The sequence below is a fragment of the Papaver somniferum genome, chromosome 9 (genome assembly GCF_003573695.1).
Source record: "Papaver somniferum cultivar HN1 chromosome 9, ASM357369v1, whole genome shotgun sequence".
NCBI lineage: Eukaryota > Viridiplantae > Streptophyta > Magnoliopsida > Ranunculales > Papaveraceae > Papaver > Papaver somniferum.
The window spans coordinates 72,511,134-72,532,854 of record NC_039366.1 but is presented as its reverse complement, the minus strand read 5'-3'; positions in this window follow the sequence as shown (position 1 = coordinate 72,532,854).

Here is a 21,721-nt window from a genome sequence, read left to right as displayed (position 1 = left end):
CGAGACTTAGATATGTAGACTAGAAATCAAGACTCATAGTTTTGATCACTAACATTGACAAACATGCTTGAGATAGCAACACATGCGAGGTCGACCGAGCTATGCTCTAACACCGTTCAAGTTATTTCTCTTATATTCAATCAAGCTCGTAAGTTCTTATTTGTTTGATTGCGGACTGAATTGAGAAATTGAGATATAACTCTTTGATATACTTTTCTTAAGATTGAGTCTAACTGTCTAGTTGATTCTCTTGAAAGTATATTGGAGTTAGTCCATACAGATTGCTAAGAAAAATATTGGGTGATGTTGTTAGACCCCCGCTTTTTCACATACGATGTGTCTTCCACATCTTTCATATCAAGAGTATCTGATAGAAAACGCTTAATATCGAGTAAATGATGAATATCATTGCTAGCTAATAGTATATCATCCATGTATAATAATAAAAAGATGAAACGACTCCCACGGATCTTATAATATATACATATGTCCATGTGAGTTTCTTTAAAACCAAAACCAACAATGGCCTGGTCAAACTTCAAGTACCATTTTCATAAGGCTTGTTTCAACCCATAAATAGATTTCTTCAACTTACAAACTAGTTGTTCTTTTTCATTTAACTTAAAACCATCAGGTTGCTCCATGTAAATATCTTCTTACAGTTCCTCATTTAAGAATGTCGTTTTAACATCCATTTGATGAAGTTCCATGTCAAAATGTTCTACCAGGGCAAGCACAATTATATGAGAATCTTTCTTTGACATGAGAGAGAAAGTGTCAATAGAATCAATTCCAGATTTCTGATTATACCCTTTCATGACTAGTCGTGCCTTATATCTTTCCACTTTCCCTTCAAAATCTCTTTTTGCCTTGAATACCCATATGCATCCAATGATGTTCGCGCCTGCTGGCAGTGGAACATGCTATCTTTCGTAGACTCTGTCCATTCTTTTGACAATTCACTACTTACTGCTTCTGCATAGCTCGACGGGTCATTAGTTTTGGACATCACCTTCAATGAAATAAGTTTGATTGATGTTAGGAATTGTTGGTTTCCATGTCCTACTTGATCTTAGAAACTCTGAAGGTTCAACAGGATGAATGTCTTCTCGAATGGCTACAAGGGGCTCAACTACTTAAAGACCTGTAGGCGCGATAATTTCAATGTTTGGTTCAACTACTGTAGTGATTATGGGTAACAAAACTTCTGAAGTTAGAAACCTGGTTAAGATATTTGGAATCAAAAATGGTGGTAGATCATTTATTATTTCTTTAAACACCACTTTTCGATAATATAAACCCTCGTTATCAAATTCCATAAACCTAGCATTATTTGTATCTACAATTTAGATAGATCTGGTCGGGAAGTAAAAGCGGAAGCCTTTAGATATTTCCGGGTATAAAATGACAAGTTAATACTGTAGCATTTGGATTCTTATTGTCGGGATTATATATTCTTGCTTATACTGGACAACCTCACACATGAAAATGATTCGAACTTGGTTTTTTTTCCTGTCCAAAGCTCAAATGGGGTTTTTTGTATCACTTTACTGGGAGCTCGATTGAGCAAGTAGACTGCGGTTTTCTAGGCCTTTCCCCATAAATTTTTTGATAAATCAGAATGACATATAATATTCTTAACCTTATTTTGGTAGATCCGGTTGCTTCTTTCGGCTACACAGTTTTGCTAAGGAGTACCCGAAGTTGTGTACTGTGGAACTGTTAGAGCATTGCTCGGTCGAACTCACAAGTGTTTCTATCTCAAGCTTGTTGTCAAATTTAGTTGATCAAAACTATATCTTTATTTCTAGTCTACTTTAGTCAAGTCTCGGAATAGGATAAAAGTGTGTAGTTGAATACCAGACATCATTGCGTTCTACCATTTGAAGGCGAAGATCAACCTAAGCTTTTGGAGAACTTCTTCAACAAAAGGTAGGTGAATACTGAATCACTTATTACTCATGTTTTCACTTGTTTAACTATGAGACAATGTCACATGACTAAATTAGACATTACATGCATAATAGAAATTTCGAGTCAAGTTTATCTTGTTAATCGTTCTCGAAATATGCTGACTAATTTTAAGAACATTCGTTCATACTTGATGAATTTGGTTAAAAACAATTTATTGTTTATGACCTAAATTATGATTCAAGATTTAATCATTTGAAAATAGCATGGAAGAGTGATATGTGTCATTGATGTTATTTGGGAATGTTTCGAATTTATTATTAGAGAGATAGAGAACTACTATAAATTTGGATACAGGACAGTATGCATACTAGTTCACATACTGGGACAGCTGTTATAAGTCCGGAACCGCAGTTAATGTACCTAGTAACGAGCCCGCTTAGCTATAGTTTGTCAGCGACTTTTTGGTACGCATACCCGGTATTCATACCATAAAAAGTTTGTTGACTCGTGAACCAAAAAGGTACGCATACCTAGTATGCAAACCGGAAAAGATATGTTGGTTTCTAAACCGAAAAGGTATGCATATACAATATGCAAACCGGAAAGGATATGTGGATTCCTGAACCAATCTTTGTCTTAAGGGTATACAAACCCGGTACACATACCATGAAAAAAATAGTCACGAACAGGAATACAATACACATACTTACCCTGTCGTCAGAATTATTTTTATGAGTTAATCGGCATCTAAACATGTGTGACTCAAGATTAAAGTCTTAAAGTGTTATATGAAAATGGTTACACTTATTGTTCGACTGGCTATTTTCGGCTAACCTTTCATGAACAAGTCATTGTACACGGTTCGGTTACGGTTCACCCTAACCAGAGTGTATATTTTGTTATGTTAATTTCAAGTCAAGTTTTTTATCTAACAGTGATTATTCATTGCTTGATTCCAAATATACCTTAGCTTAAATCCAAAGCAACCTTGACCTTGAAAGTCTATATAAAGAGAACCTCAAACAACTTGGATCTTTGAATCCCTGACGCTATTCTTGTGTATCCCAGTTGTAAACTAGATTCGTCCTCTCATTTAAACCTTTTTAGGTTTAACGACTAAAAAGACTTCACCTAGGTATTCGTGAAGCCATGTCCAACTATCTTTATTTTGATAGTTCGTATATCCTGATCTTGCTTTGATTGTTGGACTTTAGCTCCAACAGGCAAGATAGATACAAATCACAAAGTTTTTTCGTCCCAGACTTTGTGATTCCACAAGTATCTACTTGTGAGGTGAATAATAATCTAGGATGTTCTCCGAAAGTCATAAGACCGGATTTTAAGGTTTGCTAGAGTTTGTCTATTGCAATCGATTTCTATGTCACCTTGATCTTTGATCAGAACGAGAAATCACATATAGGCTTATCTATGGGATGCAGATTGGTTAAACTCTTCAATTGAGTTGAAGCAACCCTTAGGCTGTAAAGAACGTCAGCTAAGGGAATCAATTGCTCGGAGTCTTGCGAGATTCAAGAGGCGTAAAGAGCACGAATGTTACTGTAACTGAATCGCTGTGACGGTAGATTTGGTCTCAACTACATTCCAGTTCGAAGTTTTGATAGTAGGCTAGTGTTTATAGCGGCTTAATACAGTTTGATGTTCAAATATGGACTAGGTCCCGGGGTTTTTCTGTATTTACGGTTTTCTCGTAAACAAAATTTCTGGTGTCTATGTTATTTCTTTTTCCGCATTATATTGTTTATCTTTATAACTGAAATATCACAGGTTGTATGTAAATCAATCCAAGTAGATAAGTGTTTACGGGTGAAAATTATTTCTGCCGGTTTTGGTAATTTGGGGTGTGTGGATGAGAAATGAATCTAAACCCTAAACAAATGCATTGCACGGGAGTGCTTTTGATTCGAGAAATCAATCTGTACAATTCTGGCCTAAACCAAGAAATGGCCGTTCCAGACTTGCTTCGGTCACAAAGTGAAGGAGATGGGGTTGATCTTAGGGAGGGAAGCGAAGAAGGTGTTGAGATTATGAAGGTGTTGTATATGTATGACTTGTATCAGAAAGCTGAACTGGCTTGCAGAATGTAAGCTATCAGTTCTGGTGTTGGAATACGTTGTATCCACACTTGATTTCTGTTTCGTCTGTCCTTTGGAAATGGGGAGGAGAACTTATTTATACAAGTCATTGATCCTAACCCACGTCTCTCATGGGAAGTGGAGTGATGAAGTAGTGGAGTTGTGTGTTAGTGTCACACGACCAGTCTTGCCCACTTCTCCCATCATCACTAACCGTCCATGTCTTCCTGACACGTTCTTGTGATGGCGCGTTGCACGCTGCATGCTGTAAACCGCCAGACCAATACCCCAGTATGTATCCCCCAGTTTGTGACATGCTTTATGTCTCGAATGTGTGGATGTGGAACCCACAGAAAGTAGCATGTGATGCTAGATTAAATAACTAAGTTATTTAGGAAGTCGATATTTATGAAATATCTTGTGTATTCTATGCAGATAATGCATCAAATATATTCAGCATGTATGAAACATCGCTGTTTTAAGGCTTAACGGAGTAAGTCACGAATTTAAGCGTCTTAAAATAGCATCATGTCCAACCATCTTCGAGTGATCGTTTGGAGGCTATACAGGAAGACCTGATTTGGCCGATCACCCCATGTGGAAGAATGATGGACGATGATCGTGGTGATGCCTCACTGGTTGCCTAACTCCTGTCTTAGGATGTCCGTCCAAACTGGCGAAGTTGGACGGACGAGATGACTTGCGACCCATATCTGCGACCGTCAGATTAGGGTTTAGGAGGTGCGCAAGTACCTTCTTTCAGCTTGGACGAATCCATGCATGGGAGATTTTTTTGGCTAGACCGACCGGGAATGCGTCCATACGGCTTGCCGGTGTACACGTCCGTACCTCACTGTCCCATGGAGATGTGATCTAAGCCACTCGATTTGTCCGGAAAAGTTGAGTGGTCGAGATCGGTTTGCAAATGGAACCGCGCAACCATTAATAGTTTGGGCGCATGAATCGTGGAATCTAGGCATGGTCGTCCTTGGCCGATTGGTCACGCATGTAGACGGGCCCACGACGATTGTGTTGACATGCTTGGGACCCTTTGAGTCTACATCTACACCCTCCATCTATGCCTGCGAAGATGGATGGTCGCGACTGATTTGCGACACATGTGATATGCCGCAAACCCTAATTAGGGTTTCATGTCCACGCTACTTTGGCTGTACGAATTGGCAAGCTACGCTCCTCTTTTGGGGAGGCCGACCATGTGGGGCCCACATTGGGCCGGTGGTGAACATGCCAATACCTGCCTGACGGCTATGGGTCTGATCTAAGCCATACAAACATGTTGGTGAGGTTGGATGGTCGTGATCAATTTAAGACCTTTAGTGGAATTTCCTGCGACCTTTAAAGCATCATGCCGGCCGAACTTTGGGCGAGCGTTTGATTCTCTCTGGCTAGGTCGTAAGGTGGTCGATTATGCAGGCGTGAAGGGGGCCCGCCGATGTGCAGGACAACGCTTGTCCAATCGGCCATGGGACGATCTATGCCGTCCAACCATGCCAGTGAAGTTGGACGGTCGCGATCTGTTTGAGACTGACATTGGCAGTCTTGTGCGTACATGTTTTCCAAGCTACTCCATACCATCCCAACCATCCTACTCTAGGTTGGTGTTCGGTGGTTGTTTGGGAGGTGTGGTATGTATTCGACCGACCAGGGCATAAACGGGCCCGCTGGTGGTCATTAAGATGGTATCCTGCTCCTGCCGAGGATCGTCTAGGCTGGTTAAATCATGCGGCCAACTTGCGTGGTCGTGATTGTTTCTGAGACTGTCAGTCCAGATTCAAATATGCTCAATCGGGCTAGTATAACACACCGAGAGATGTATGCTCAATCGGGCTAGTATAACACACCGAGAGAGGTGGGCTCAATCGGGCTAGTATAACACACCGAGAGATGTGGCCTGTACGGGTATTTCGTGCATGCCTCACTATTAACACTTAGAGATTCGTGTTACTCTACTGAGAGCAACACTCAGTCGTCATGCCGCACTAATAATGAGAGTTTTGCGGTAACATCACAGGAAATTCAAGGCTAGTTATGCATTAATTAATAATGCTGTAAATTCACAGGGTATATGGGATTGTTGATATATGCTCCAACCTGGATGAATTTTGTGTATTTAATTCACAGAATACTGGGATTGTTGCCACATGCTTCATTCTAGGTGAATTATTAAAGTGAAGAAGTATTCATCACTTATCAGTGGCTTTATCCTTTGCAGGATGTCAGCGTATAAATTTGGTTTTACAATTTTAGCCCTGAACTAAAATACCATCAACATTTAGTCCCCTGCCTAGCATATAATGGTTGCATCATTGTGGGGTAGGCATGAGATGGTGACGAATATAATCGTATAAAGACAAGATAAAGGAAGTTTACCTGGAGGGACTCTGGCCGGCCATGTTAGCAATCATCCGCGAGAGTACGCCAGGCGTGACCACGGACCTTGGTGGGACCAGCTTCCTCCTTCGGGTATTTTAGCCAAGAAGGGAATCCTTCTTTTACCAGAGTTCTCCAATTACTTGTGTATAAAAGATGACCGACCTTTTTTCTCTCTTTTTTTTTGTTCGAACAGCTTCTTTTGTTCGTGACTTTGGCTCGCCGAGCATTGATGCCGCTACCACCGCTGCGGACGCTGTCGGAGCTTGCTGCCGTTGCTATTGTTCGTCCGTAGAAAACTGTATCACGAGCATGCATGAGCCAATGTGGGCCCCACCTGTGCATGCTCCGACCAAATGTGGGATTTGTTGTGCCTGCCTTGCTCGAACGTGGGACCCGCAACGTGCCTGCTTTGATTGGGGCCGGCTGTGCCTGCTTCGACCAATTTGGGGCTAGCTGTGCCTGATCAACGTAGGACCCGCCGCGTGCCTGCTTTTCCTGGGACGAATGTGCCTCATCAAGTGGAACCCTCTGCGTGCCTGCTTTGCTTGGGGCGGACTGTGCCTGTTTTTCCTGGGGACGGCTGTGCCTGCTTCGACCAATCTGGGGCTGGCTGTGCCTGATCAAGTGGGACCCGTCGCGTGCCTTTTTTGTTTGGGTCCGGCTGTGCCTGCTTCGACCAGACACCAAACCTGTTGCCTCACCCAACACCATACTTGCCCCTTGACCAACACCGGCCTTGCCTTGACGAACACCGGCCTTGCTGATTTGACGAACCCCGACCTTGCTGACGGACATCGCTGCCTCGACCGACACCGGCCTTGATATCTTGTTTCGTTCGAACACCGGCCTTGTCCCGTACACCAACTTTGTTACTTCTACAAACACCGGCCTTGATGTTGTGACCAACACCAGTCTTGCTGACTAACACCGGTCTTGCTAACCAACATCGGTCTTCCCTTTGCTTGAACGTGGGACCCAGGCGTGCTTGCTTTGCCCAAACGTGAACCTTGTATGTTCGAACGTGGTGTTGGTCCCGCTGTGTTCATGTCCTCCTACGTCCAAGGGAGCATGCTTCACTGATAATAATGTTGATGCCAAGTCAGGAGGTGTTGACAGCTTCAAAGACATGCCAAACATAAATGATGAGTTGTTCACCACGCCCTTTCAACTATCTGAAAACATCCGTACCACAAGATAACCCTTCTCCTATCTACTTCAAGGTTTTTCATGCTCCGCTGGGCCCTTATGAAGGATGGATGAGACGCATGTTGAGAAATGAGTACATCAAAGATAACTTGACCAAAATGCGGATTATTGATGTAGCTTGCGTGTTGAAACGGTTCAAGAGGATGTTAAAGTGGCTTATGGTGCGAACGTTGAGGTGGATCCTGGAGAGAGCGTTGAGAGCGCTGAAGCGGATTCTTCTGGAGCGAACATCGAACCGGATCCTGGAGAGAGTGTTGAAGCGGCTTCTCCTGGACAGGCGTTGGAGCGTCTTCCTCTGAAGAGAGCATTGAAGAGGCTTCTTATTTAGTTTGATTCTCCCTCGCGAATTGCATGCTTCTTGATTGACCATCTCTCCTGTATTGAAGAAATCCCTTACTATGTACGTAGTGGTTGTTGCTATGATGAAGCTCGGGCACTGGTATCGACAAACGAACAACGGTTCTTAGCAGCAACTGTGATCAGAGGAGACTGCCAGGAAGAGGCGTGATAGCTTCCTTGATGTTGCCTCACGGAATGAAAAATAGGGAGACAGTCCCCTGCCCACGAGCATCCACTGAGCCTTCGACTTGATATACGTTGTCACGCTGGGTTCATGAGGCCATCTTTTCGTCTGCGTTGCGTTTCATAGACATCCAGGAATATCACTGGTCTTTGAAAATACATCTGTTCTCTTGAGTATATCCTCGTCTTTGGACATATTGGAATATAGCATGCTTGCGTCTCTCAGCATCTTTCAGATGGGTAGTGCTAAGCAGTCCCCAGTCACACTCCTTGGGAGACGAAATTCTGAACGCGTATCTCATCGATGTGGTTGCTGTCGAGCCAGATATGGAATATCTTGGACGTTGTTTCATCATTGTGGGAGTCGTGCATGTGGTACTGGAGTTGGAGTTGGAGTTGGCAGACGCGCAGGATGTTGTATCTCGGTGGTTTTCCTCTTGCTGCTTCAGGGAAACTTCTTACATAAGGCTGAATGTTGTATCGCCTGTTGGTGAGATATATGCTCCCACGAACATTATGAGGCTCTTCATTACCGGCAGGCCTGGTTCTTTCTATCAGGGCAGATGTTGTTGTAGATGAGCGTTCAACAGCTTCACGAAGTCTTCCAACATGGAACGATAGACACAACATATAAATCAATATCCATTGATGTCTAAATAATTATGAATAGTCAATTAGTAACAATTAAATTTTTATACCAAATCCCAACACATGTGAATATGTATATTTCTTTTCAAAACTGTTTTAGACAATTTATCAAACACTTTTCATGCATATAAACAGTTGCAATCAGTCAACTATATAAAGCTTGTTAGAAAATTCATCCTGAAACATATCTACAGAATCTTTTTATACACAATCAATAGTATTTCCAATAATAAAATCTAATTCTTAACCGAGGCACAACCTAGCTTTAGATACCAATGTAGGAAAATTCAGTATACACAGATATCAAATCAAAAAAAAAAACGATTCATACAGATCTTGCCGAGATTAAGGTCTTGATTAAACATAATAGTTGAGTTACAACACACACCTGAAACAACTGATTATCCAAGCTGCAATTGTATAAGAATCAATTATTAGGTTTGAGAATTAATCCTTCTCTTCTCTCTCAAATCTGTCGCATATGGGATACTCGTGGAAAGTTAGATGAGAAGAGGGACTCACTTCTTAAATAGCAATCTCCAGTCCCTACCCATTACGAGTTTTTAGAGATAGAAAACAATCACTTTAGATTCGACAATCAGCTTGGAACATCAAAGAGTTTGCTCCAACTAGTTATCTTTAATTTTTACGATATAAATATTCTATACGACAAAATCCAGATTTTTTTAAAGATAATGTGGTTAATATTAGCCACACATGGGAGTTTTATTTGCATAGAAATAAAACAAAACCTTACGCGAAAGGCACGAACGTTCTAAATTATTTCACATGTTAGCCTGGCACACCACAAGTAGGCCACCTACTTTCTTTGCATTTTTGCTTAGCAATTTCTTAGCTTTTGTTGCTTGCCTGGTAGGGGATGCATTCCCCAAACGGAAAAAGGCTGCCCCGACCTAAGTCGAGTGATTGGGTCAACGAAAATGATTTACTCACCGAAGAATTTGCACCGCATTCTCATCGTGTGAGAGGATGGGTGGGGCCCACTTCTGCTCCACCCCTATCCCAATGTACCGAACACTAACCTGGATCCATGCGATCTCCCTCGGTGTATTCACGGTGCAAATTCTTCGGTGTGTCTAGCAAAACTGTTGGGTCAATTAGTTACTTGGTACTTGGTCCCTAAATTAAAGAAGGCTATTATTGGGGCGTCACATTCCATTAGAGGGGCGTCACCTAATAGGATAAAAACGGGTTACCCATAAGTAATTTCAAAAACCCCTTATCTCAAATAATTTTGTAATGATCAAACAACCCTTATTTAGTTAATTTTAATTTAATTTAATTATATAATAATTAAATTAATAAATTCTTTTGTTATATACTTGGTGAATTCTGGGACAAAGTTTTTGTGGGAAGAAAAACTAGAGAGAAGAGAAAAAAGAAAAATTTTGGAGATTTTTTTCAAAACCAAGATTTTGATTCACTCAACCAAAATGAATGAAACAAGTTACCAATTCAAGGTGGGTGAATCTTTGTATGATAGAGAAAACAAGTTTTACATCCCTCATGTTGGAGACCAAGAGATGGTTGATTTGTTAGATGGTAGAGAGGGTTTAACACAAAGTGATGATGAATCTCAACCAATTGAAGAAATAAATCGACAAAGTGAAGAACCAATGGTTGAAAATCAACAGGTATGCCTCTAAACTATCTCCCATGAGCTCAATTTCGCTCAAAATTAGCTAAAGTACGTAAATTTTTTTAGATTTTTCCACTTACTGCTCATGTTGTGGTTGGGTTGAAGCTTCGTTCCCAACCGTAACCTGTACTTACGGTTAGGTTTGGATGAAATCCAAACCGTAATTGGTTTTCAATGGGACAAAAGAGGTTTTACGGTTGGGAAGATGTCATGCCAAACCCAACCGTAAATAATTTTTGCATGGGTATTTATTGCTATTTTTATGGTTGGGTTTTGCAAAATTCCAAACCGTAACTATAATTACGTTTGGGTTCGATTTTTTTTATTCCCAACCGTAATTGTTCCTGTGTTTTAAGTTTTATTCCTACGATTGGAAATAAAGATCTTACGGCTGGGGATGCTACATACGGTTGGGTTCGTGGCTCTTAGAACCTAACCGTAAGTGTAATTTTCCTTCTTCTTTTGGACTAATGTTGTGATATTTTGGTTGATAGATCGTGCTTCCACCTAGCCCAATGTCTTCCCAACCTGATGCAAACGAAATTGTAATTGAAGATTCTTCCCATCACTATTTTAATGACTTGGTAGGTGTTTTTTTTTTTTTTTTTGAAACTAATGGAAAGATATGTTGCTCATTCATTTTGACCATATCACTATGTTTTTTTGACTAACTTTGAGTTTTTGGACCATGTAGACATGGAAAACGAAGAAAGAAGCACAAGAATGGATAAGAGAACGTGGCAAGTTAATTATGTGTGTTATAGTTTGTAATGGATCAACAAATGACCGCCACTTTCATATGGTTTGCGCGAGTGTAGTGGAGAAAGTAAAAGTCATGTGAAAAAGGGTACCGAATATAAACCAAAGACGAAGAGGAAGAATACTACTTTCACTAAGAAGACTAAATGCCCGTTCAAGCTTCAATTCAAGCACAACAAGAAAAGTAAGGTGTGGTATTTGGAGAAAGTTGTATGCGGTCGTCATAACCATCATATACCGAATACTTTGCTATCCCATCCTTATGCGGTGCGGCTTAATGATGATGAAAAACTCATTGTAAGTTCCATGACCGAAAACCATATGAAACCCATTGATATTCTTGGTCATATAAAGCTCCTCAACCCATCGAATGTTTCTATTTTTCCAACCATCTACAACGCCAAAACAAAATTGAAAAATCAACAACGGGAAAATAGAAATCAAATGCAACAATTAAGGCATTTGGGGGAGAAGTATAATTACTCGGTTTTCCATAATGAAGATGAGGATGAACAAATAAAGAATCTCATTTTGGCTCATCCCGAGTTTATACAATTGGCGCGGTGCTCCAATCAAGTACTTTTAATGGATTGCACGTATAAGACCAACAAGTATGAGATGCCGGTGTTGAACATTGTTGGACAAACTTCCACCAACTCTCAGTTTAGTGTCGCGTTTTGCTTCTTGGAAAATGAGATTGAAGAGAGTTATGTGTGGGAACTACAACAAGTGAAGTTATTCTACTTGGAAGGATATACTCCAAAGGTGATTGTCACCGACAAGGAACAAGCATTGTTGAATGCAATAGTGAGGCTTTTCCCGGATGCTCATCACCTTCTTTGCACGTTCCACCTATGGAATAACATTGAGACTAAATGTAAGACCATCATTCGTCCAACAAAGAAAAGTCAAATGGAGAGAATAAATAAACTACCGGTTGATCAACAAAAGGAAGCCAAAGATAAATTTAAGAAGGATGACGAGTTGGCGGAACTAAGATGGGCTAGTTTCCAAAAGGATTGGGAATCCATGGCATATTCTCTCGTTGTGCAAGATTATGAAGAACGATCTCGTATGTTATTGGCTAGTTTGATAAGTTATCCAATTATGGTGAAATATTTGATGGACAATTGGTTGGATCCGCACAAAGAGAAGTTTGTAGCCGCATTCACGAACCAATATAGATACTTCGGCAATCAAGCTATAAGTACGGTGGAATCGTCTCACAACCGGTTGAAGAAGAAGCTTCATAGTGGTGATGGTGGATTTGTTACGGTATTCCAAGCCATGCACACCTATTTCCTCCGTGATCTCGATAGAGTTAGGGAGGCTTTTGAAAAAAACCGATCTAGTAGACACACTAAATGGAAAGACAATCCTTGGCTTCATGGAATTACTCATAAAGTGTCGCATCGTGTAATTGATTTGATCATGAAAGAAGTGATACACTTTAAGTTGGGTAACTTTGACGGAAGAGAGTGTGTTTGTCCTAACATGACAAGTTTGGGCCTCCCATGTCGGCATGTCATAGCCAATTACAATGAAAAAGTTATTCCGATACAAGATGTTGATCCCTTTTGGCAACAATTATCATTCCATTAAACAATAGTTGATCAAGATTTTGGAGGAACATTTGGCGATACCGACATTGGAAAAGCGCTAGACGCAAAATATGATATATTAACACGGGGGGAAAGGCAAATATGGTTGAGTAACTTGAGTATCTTCGTATACCCACAAACTAGGAACAATATGAAGGAACCACCTAAGAGGAAGAGAAATGGGAGGCCTTCTATGAAACAAAAGAGAAGTGTAGTAAGGAAAATGACAAGGGAATTGTTGGAAGAATCAAAGAAAAGAGATCCTTCGGGTTATGAGTTGTTGCGAAAAACCTATGAGGCGGAGGATGAGATGGAGGAGGATGTTCAAGGTAGAAACAAACGAAGAAGAGGTAAAATGGAAAAAGGAGAACCGAGTCATTGAAATGTACAAGAAAAAGGAGAACCAAGTCATCTAAATGTACAAGAAAAATATCTTGAGCCTCCCTCTCAAGAAAGTTCAACAAGCAAAGTTGATTTTAAAGGAAAAGATCTGGTCTTTCGTTCCAAACAACTAGCAAAAAGCGAAGTTATTAAAGGAAAAGGTTCCAAAGCATGCGGAACGAAAAATGGGGAAGTTAAAGGAAAAGGTTGCAAAGCATGCAGAACAAAAGATGGGGAAGTCAAAGGAAAAGGTTGCGAAGTTCCCTCCCAAGGAAGCACAAGAAAAAGACTTGGCGGTGTTAAACAATTAGCAAGAAATATAGGAAAAAGTCCGATGGTTGGAATATTTCCGTCAAGTGAAAGGAAGGGAACGATTCGTATTCCAAACACAACTTACAAACCACCCCTAGAGATGAGGAGGGTCGATATTCCCGGAATTATTATATCATCTATGAAAATTACCTTCTTTTTCCCCCGACTTTGTTCGTGACTATATTAAGGCCACGAATGAGTAGATGGAGATGGGAATTGTGGTTACTACGTCTTCGTGGATCAACTTGGACCCTTTGAAGACACGAAAGATTGGGGTTGTGAAGAAGTTGACTATGTAAGGCAAAAATGTTTAATTGAACTACGTGGGCACCGAGATTATTACATACCAATGATGAGATTTGAAAAAGACAAGTCCGAGACGGTGTTAAATGAAAGGTTTGTGGCGTGGTAAAAGCGGTTACACGACAATAAATGTTTGACAAGTGAGTATTGGATGTCTATGCCAATAAACGGCCAGCTACTCGCCAATGCATTCAATTGCGTTGTTCATTATATCTCGAATTCATTGAGTTTCACATTTGCACCAACAAGAGTACCATTTGACGAAGAATCGAATAAAACAAAAAGAGCGCCGATGGTTACGTGCACGGAAACCGTTTAGTCGGCCTCCAAATGAGTGAATGATGCCCATTACCTCCATTATTCGATTGTAACGAAATGTCCAAGTCTTGGTGTAATAGATTCGAGGAAAGTTTTAAATTTTGGAAGGCACTACAAATGTCGAGGAGTAATGTCTCATTTGCATTGATGAGCGATGATGAGGATGACTAAACGTTCGTGAAGGGTGGTGAAAATATTTTGAATGACCCACTAGGAATAAAAGATTTTGTCTAGAAGTGATAATAGGGTCATATGTATTTTGGTATTTTTGAATGAAGTATTTTGTCTAGATTTGACAATATTATATGTATTTTGAATGACTTACTAGGAATATGAATGAAGTATTTTGTTGAATTGGTTTTCTATTTTTCTTAATAAAATTTTGGAACACAAGAATACATACTGCTAGGTTCGTGTCCCAAATAATCTAGCCGTGACCACATATTTTGCAATATTTTGGGAATAAGCTATGTTACGGTTGGGTATTTTCCTGTACGAACCCAGACGTAATTCTAGCTGTGATCTAAATGTTGATCATGAAAGCACATTAACCACATGACATTGCATAGAAATTACAACCCATTAAACAACATGACATTATATAGAAATTACAATCCATTAGACCACATGACATTACATAGAAATTTCATTACAAAAGGACTAATAATCAGGTCTACGAGTGCGATAGAAGTCCTTCAAGATGTTGAAATGAGGTAAGTATTGGAAATTTGACCTTTTCCACCTTCTCCATTCCTGAATAGCACACTCTAAAACTTCATAATTAGTTTCACCTCTAAGTCAGTTTTTGACCAATAATACGAACTAATTCCATAAATTCTTTAACTTGATCCCTTATATCTCCGTACCGACAATACAACTTAATTCCATCACGGTTATAAGGGTTACCGATTTCAGAGAAAAATTTTTCATAAATAATTCTCCAATAACTTGTACTCACAAAACCACCTTGACGTCGTTCTTCTCCTATTTTTGGACAACATAGTACATAGTTGCGGCAAATACATAAATCTTCATCCAAAGTAAAACCAGGTTCAACCATAATCTAGTATATTTCTTTCTATATTAGAGTAAGAGTTTAGGTGGAGATGGTTGATGTTGAAGATGTAATGTCTAGATGAGAAAAAAATAAGATGGTTGGGCATGTATGTTCAACTTATATATAAAAACAAGATGTGTAACGATTCTATTCTCAAAACTCAGGTCGTACAAGTTCCCAACGGCTCTATTTTCAAACCAAATAGGGACAAAAAAACAACAAAACTCACCCTAAATATGAGTTACGGCTGGGTTGGAGAGAACACGAACCCAACCGTAATCCTAGAAACTAAGAAAAGACAGGTGATTGTCAGAGTTACAACTAGGTTGGAGAGAAAAGATACCTGGCCGTAACTCTGGGAAATTGATGGAGTCAGTCTTACGGTTGGCACCAACCTAGCCGTAACTTTGCTAGAATCCCACAACCACTTGTTTGTCAGAGTTACGACTAGTTTTTTCCTACCCCAAACCTAGCCGTAATTCTTCCTGAGTACCAAACCATGATTTTGTGTTTCACTTTAACACTAGCAACACAAATCCAATTTTTAGACTTATTCATTCATTCTAGCCAATACTAAGCCAAATTTGTGCATTCACTCAAACATAAAGATACATATGCATTAGATATACGATTGGGTCAAGACTTCTAAAAACCCGGACGTAAAAAGTATTGGTTTGTTACGGTTTGTTTTTTGATCAGGCGAACCCAACCGTAAGTGAACATTCACATGCATTTTTCTTCTAATATAATGAAATAGAACCCAAACTTAAAACTTGTTCATAACAAACCATACAAACCAAAGGAAAATTCATTCTAATATTGATAGTCTTCTACACCAAAGGAAACTTGTTCATAACGAACCAAAGAAACAACCAAAGGAAACTAATAAGTCTTCAACACCAAAGGAAACTTGTTCATAAAAAACCACACAAACAACCAAAGTAAACTAATAGTCTTCTACAATTATGATATTGATAGAGTTTAAGGACAACGTCTACTCATTACGAGTACGACCACGACCTCTTTTGTTGCTTTTGTTACCACCTCGAGTACGAGGACCGTCACGACCACCATGACCCCGACCCCGACCTCGACCCCAACCATGAGCATGCATATCCTCTTCATTGGATTCAGAACTACTAGGTGATGGCTGACGTTGACTAGTACCCACATCTCTACTCCTCTTCGTGCCCCTCTCTAAGTTCTCGTAATCTTTGTTTGGATCAGGAAATTCTTTGATTTGTTGTTGTAAAACCTTTACTTGTGCACTTGTGAGGGCCTCACCTTTTTTGACGCATGGAGTCAATGTTTGTGCCAATTGAAGGCATTTCTTTTTCTATTTTACATATCAAAATGAAACAAACATATTAGTACAATCAAATATGCGTCATGAAACATATTAGTCGAAATGTAAAAAAGGATCATAAAAAATAACAACTTTACTTACCGTCTTGAAATACAACGCCTTCCAATCCATATCAAATACACTTTTCTTCTCGGCTTCACGCATCTTCTTTTCTTGAGCCTTTTGGATATATACCGCCTCTTCCGGATCATTATTGATCACATGAGGATGACCAAAATGGTAATACCATTCCAAATAACCTTCTTCGGCTTCCTTTGTGCCTAGAGCAGGAATGAGCTCCTTCATATGGATTTAGTATTGTGCAATATTGCGGTCGTTCCAAACATCAATACTTGGCGCTGAGCTGTAATTGAGCACGACATTGGCACTTTTTACGGAAGAAGCATTAGCCAACAATTTGAACGATTCTTGAGTGACTTTTTCTTGCACATAACCATATTGGCAGAGAACTCGACGTGGATTGGCCATTACGTACCCATGAGGATGAAACAAAGGCCCGTTGTAGGATTCCAAACTTGAAAAAACACGATGATCAATCTCTTCTCCAAACTTATCTTTCTTTAGATTTATGTAAGGATCAAATATCACATCTTCAACGGTGAGAGCATCCATTGTCAACCTTAAAGCAACTATCTTCTCTTCTTTGTGCTTTACTTGGGTGCCAGTGATATAAACTTTTTTCCTGTAGGGCCAGTTTCATCATCTGACCAAGTCGTAAAAGGTCTCATGCTCGGAAAGTGGTCATATACCCATGCCTAACAAATTATATATAAATATAATAAATATATACATAAAACAAAAAAAAAGAAAAGATATGTATAACAAAAAAAGAAAAGACAAATTATCTGAAAAAGACCAACATTCCCAGCAAGTTCAGTGGCTCCAACCCTCGAAGCTCTTCGAAAACTATCAAGTAAATAAGCAAGGGTGGCGGTACCCCAAGCATACTTTTTGGTCTCATGGATATCTTTTAACCATTGTAGATAGTGAGCATTAACTCGATTCCCCGAGTTATCAGGAAAGAATATGGTACCAAGGGCATGCAATAGGTACGCGTTGGCTGTATGAAGAGCTCTTGTTTCATCTATCACTTCCTTACGTTTTACTACAGCGTCATGTGTTCCTCCAAACATATCTTTCAGATTCTTCAACAATATCTTTTTGACAGGTATAGCTGGACCTTCTCTTGGTTCATTTGGTTTATCTCCACCAGCCCACTTAAACTGTTTCTCCGTCTCAGCTGGCTCCCATCCAAGTGTGTCTTTGACAAGAGCATAAAGATTTGTCCAACTCATGTTGTTGTCAAAACCTTCAGAAACAGCTTTTACTTCAATGTTTAAGTCCAAGATTTGCTTCACATCATCTGACGTTATTGTCATCTCGCCGAATGGGAGATGAAAAGTATCGGTTTCTAGCCAATATCGCTCTCTTAAGGCACTTGCAATAATAGAATCAAACTCATGTTGATGGTATAAAATTCCACGACCTAAACCTGAATCTAATACAATATCACGAACCGTTTCACATTCTTCACCTAACGACCAATGAGCAGCCTTTTGATGTTTCATTTTCTTTACCGCAATTTCATGATCCTACAAAGAATGTATAAACAACAAATTTGTTAAATTTCTAAATTATACCAAATAAACAATATATCAAGTTGAACAAAATCATGCAAAATAAGAGAAAGTTTGAGATTATTACACTGCTTTCGCAAACCTTAGCAGCCCATGAATGTGGATAACCAAATAAGACCTCAGATTTATCGGGCGCCTCACCCCAAAGTGCACCATTCTTCTTCTTAGGCAACAAATTACTTCCTTTAGGAATATGCTTGCCTTTTGGTGAAGGTTTCTTCCTCGGCTTATTTTCCTTCACTTGAGGTTTAGGTGTAGCTTCAGGTGAAGCAACAACAACTTGTTTCCCTTTCCCTTCAACAACAAATTCATCTTCTTCTTCATCATCAGATTCTTGTTGATTTGGTGTATCCCTAATCACAAGTGTACCTTCCGATATCACCGGTAGTTCAAATTGATCCCCTTCAATTTCTAGATCTTGGAAAATATTATCTTCCTCTTGAGGTGCTTCAGGACATGTTGAGATACTTCCTTGAATCATATCATTCTTCTTCTTAGCATCCTTGTGGAGACCTCTATAATCAAACCCACAATTAATTTCATGGCGAGGTGTAGGAGTTTTTTTTTGGCGTCAAACCATTTCCTCTCTTCTTTTTAGCCTTTACTCTATCAGGATTCTTGCAAGTTACAAGAAATTCCACTTATACAATCAGTATTGATGGATTAGTAACACAAGCCAATCTATTAAAAAAAATGCTCAGGCTAAAAACAGAATCGAACCTAGACGTAAAATAATACGGTTGGAAAATTAGGTCATCTAACCTAGACATAAAAAAAATACGGTTGGAAACTGTAGTGCAAAAACCTAGACGTAATAAAAAATTTGAAATTTCTTCAAAACATCCAGGAACATTTGCGTCTGGGTTATTCCACAGATAAACAAGACGTAAGTAGCTACGGTTGGAAAATCAGTCAATCAAACTGGATGTAAACCAACATGCAAATCAGTTCTACGGTTTGAATTCATCCAAACCTGGACATAAGTTCTTCAGAAACTAAATTTACGGTTCGCGAACCTAGACGTAACACTAGCAGAAACGTATTTGAAACCCTAATTTTACTTCGATTTCACTCAATCTAACCTATTTTAAGCACAAAACGAGTAAGAAAAGATGGGTTTGTCGATTAATACCTTACATACACCATGGGTTGTTGTTGAGGAGTTCGAAATTCCGAAGAATCAGTTGCTTTAATCGGTGGCTATTGAGGATGAAGTTGTTGGTCAGGGGGTTGATTGAGATGTTGATTACCATCACTGCAATCAGTTTGCTTCTTCCTCATCTTTCATAGAGATTTCAATCCTACGAGGTTCAATTTTTCGGATCGCCGATTAATCGAAAACGATGAAATGAGTTGAAATGAGAATCAAAATTTACTGTGAAGAAGAAGAGAAAGAGGAGAAGAAGAAGAGCAGGAGTCAAAATGGTTGAAAGTGTGAAGATTAGGTTTTTATTCTGTTTTTGTTTTAATTTTAATTGAAGAGTAATTCGGACAATTGTTAATGAATCAAAAGTATCCCATAACCAGATTTTTGGTCACTAAATATTCAAATGAAATCCCTGTATTGGAAGGTTACGCCCCAATAATAGTCTTCAAAATAAAAGAAAACACCAAGGGAAGCGGTGTATCTGATGTAGTTCGGGTTTACGTTCTAAACTTTCATTTTTGTCTTCAGCAAGTAAATTAAAGTCCAAAAATATCCTGATAGCTGTAGTGGTCATGTGTTGGTAGGCTATTTCATCCTACTTCTTTTAGATATCAGGAGTTACGCTGTAAACGTCGAGTTTGTGACAATGCAGCTAGCTTGCTTTAGATTATAAGCGCAAGTATAGTGGGGCAGCGGCAAACTGAAAGGACATTCGGTTTTGAGTTAGTTACATTATGCCAACACACAACTTTGTTTCGGATAAAAAGAAGAAAGGAACAAAAATCATATATAAAAATGGCACTCATCCTTGGAGTAAACGCAAGGCAATGTCTTTAATGATGTGATTGAAATGAAATCTTCACGCTTCAATCATACTTCTGGTTCTACAATGAGTGTTAGATCAGGTAAAATTATCAAGGAAATATCCTTATCTGATCTCTTGTTCCGCAGTTACCATATCAAGGCTCGCAAGTCGCCAAGGCAAAAAGATTATTTTTTTCCCGACAATTTTAGGGGCGATCCCGAAAAAAATTAGGGAAGAGTTTTTTTTTATTCCCACCCCATAGGTATGGTTATGGGATGCCCTAATGATTCGAAAATACCTATAATTACAATCGGTAATTTAGTATTGATTTTATTAACCGAATATGACTGTATTCTTCTTTTTTTCGCTTTGTTTTGAAAATAAATAAATTTGGGGCTTCTATCACAAACGGTAGATAATAAACATCACGAAACTACCGATTGTGAAAATAGAGATATTCAAAATTCCATTGGTTTTTGAAAATTTGAATATGAGGCGACTACCATATTCGGTAGATAACGAACATCATAAAACTACCAATTGTACAATCGGTAGGCAATAAACATCACGAAACTACCGATTGTGAAAATAGAGAAATCCAAAGTTCCCATCGGTTTTTGAAAATTTTGAATTTGGGGATATTACCACAATCGTTAGATAATGAACATCACGAAAATTCGAAAATTTACTACAGATTACGTTTGTGTAGAGAATTCGAAAATTTAAGGATTTTGGCATAATCCAATTTTGTGACTACATTGTAATCGGGAGCCAATTAAATATCATTTTGTACTGAATATAGATATATTTTGGCTCAATAGTTTACAATCTGTAGATATGATACTCCATTATCAACCGATTCTGGGTTTTTCTCAATCATGTGAAAATGAAATTTTTTCTATATAATAAATTTCTCCTGATTGTAAACTGAACTATAAATTATGGAAGACATATTTGCCATTTCGAAAAATTTATGATAAAGGGTGGTTTCGTTTAGGTTTGGATGACCGTATTTTGTTTTATTAGTCACCCCGAAAATGTCAGGATTTTTTTACGAGGCATTTGGAATAAATATGTATCTTACCGGCTTTACTAGGCAACTTGAATGAACCTGTATTGGACTGTTGGTCACAAGTTACCGAAATACCAAACAACAGTACGATAGAAGTAAAAGAACTCTTTGTCATTGACTCATCAATAATGCTTGGTGTACCGCGAGTGAATCCCGCATCCACCATCGTGTGAGAGAAAAAAAAAAGTGGCTCCCACCTTATACCCACCCCTGCAAATCTTTCCAAGGCTCCCTCTCAGTCACTGGATCTGATCCACGGAATTTTTCACCGTGATAGTGGCGGTATTCGTAGCATTACTCTTGACTCATTGGGCATTTGCCCATCATCTGCCAACCTTGTTGTAAAGTACGCAAACAAGACATACCATCTTACAAAACTACTCCATAATCACGTACAAATATACGAAATTATCCAATATACTCCATATCAATGTAGTCAATATCGGATTTTGGTGAATATCGGTCAAGTACCGAAACACGATATTTTGGTGAATCTCGGTGAAATATCGTCCAATACCGGCGAAAT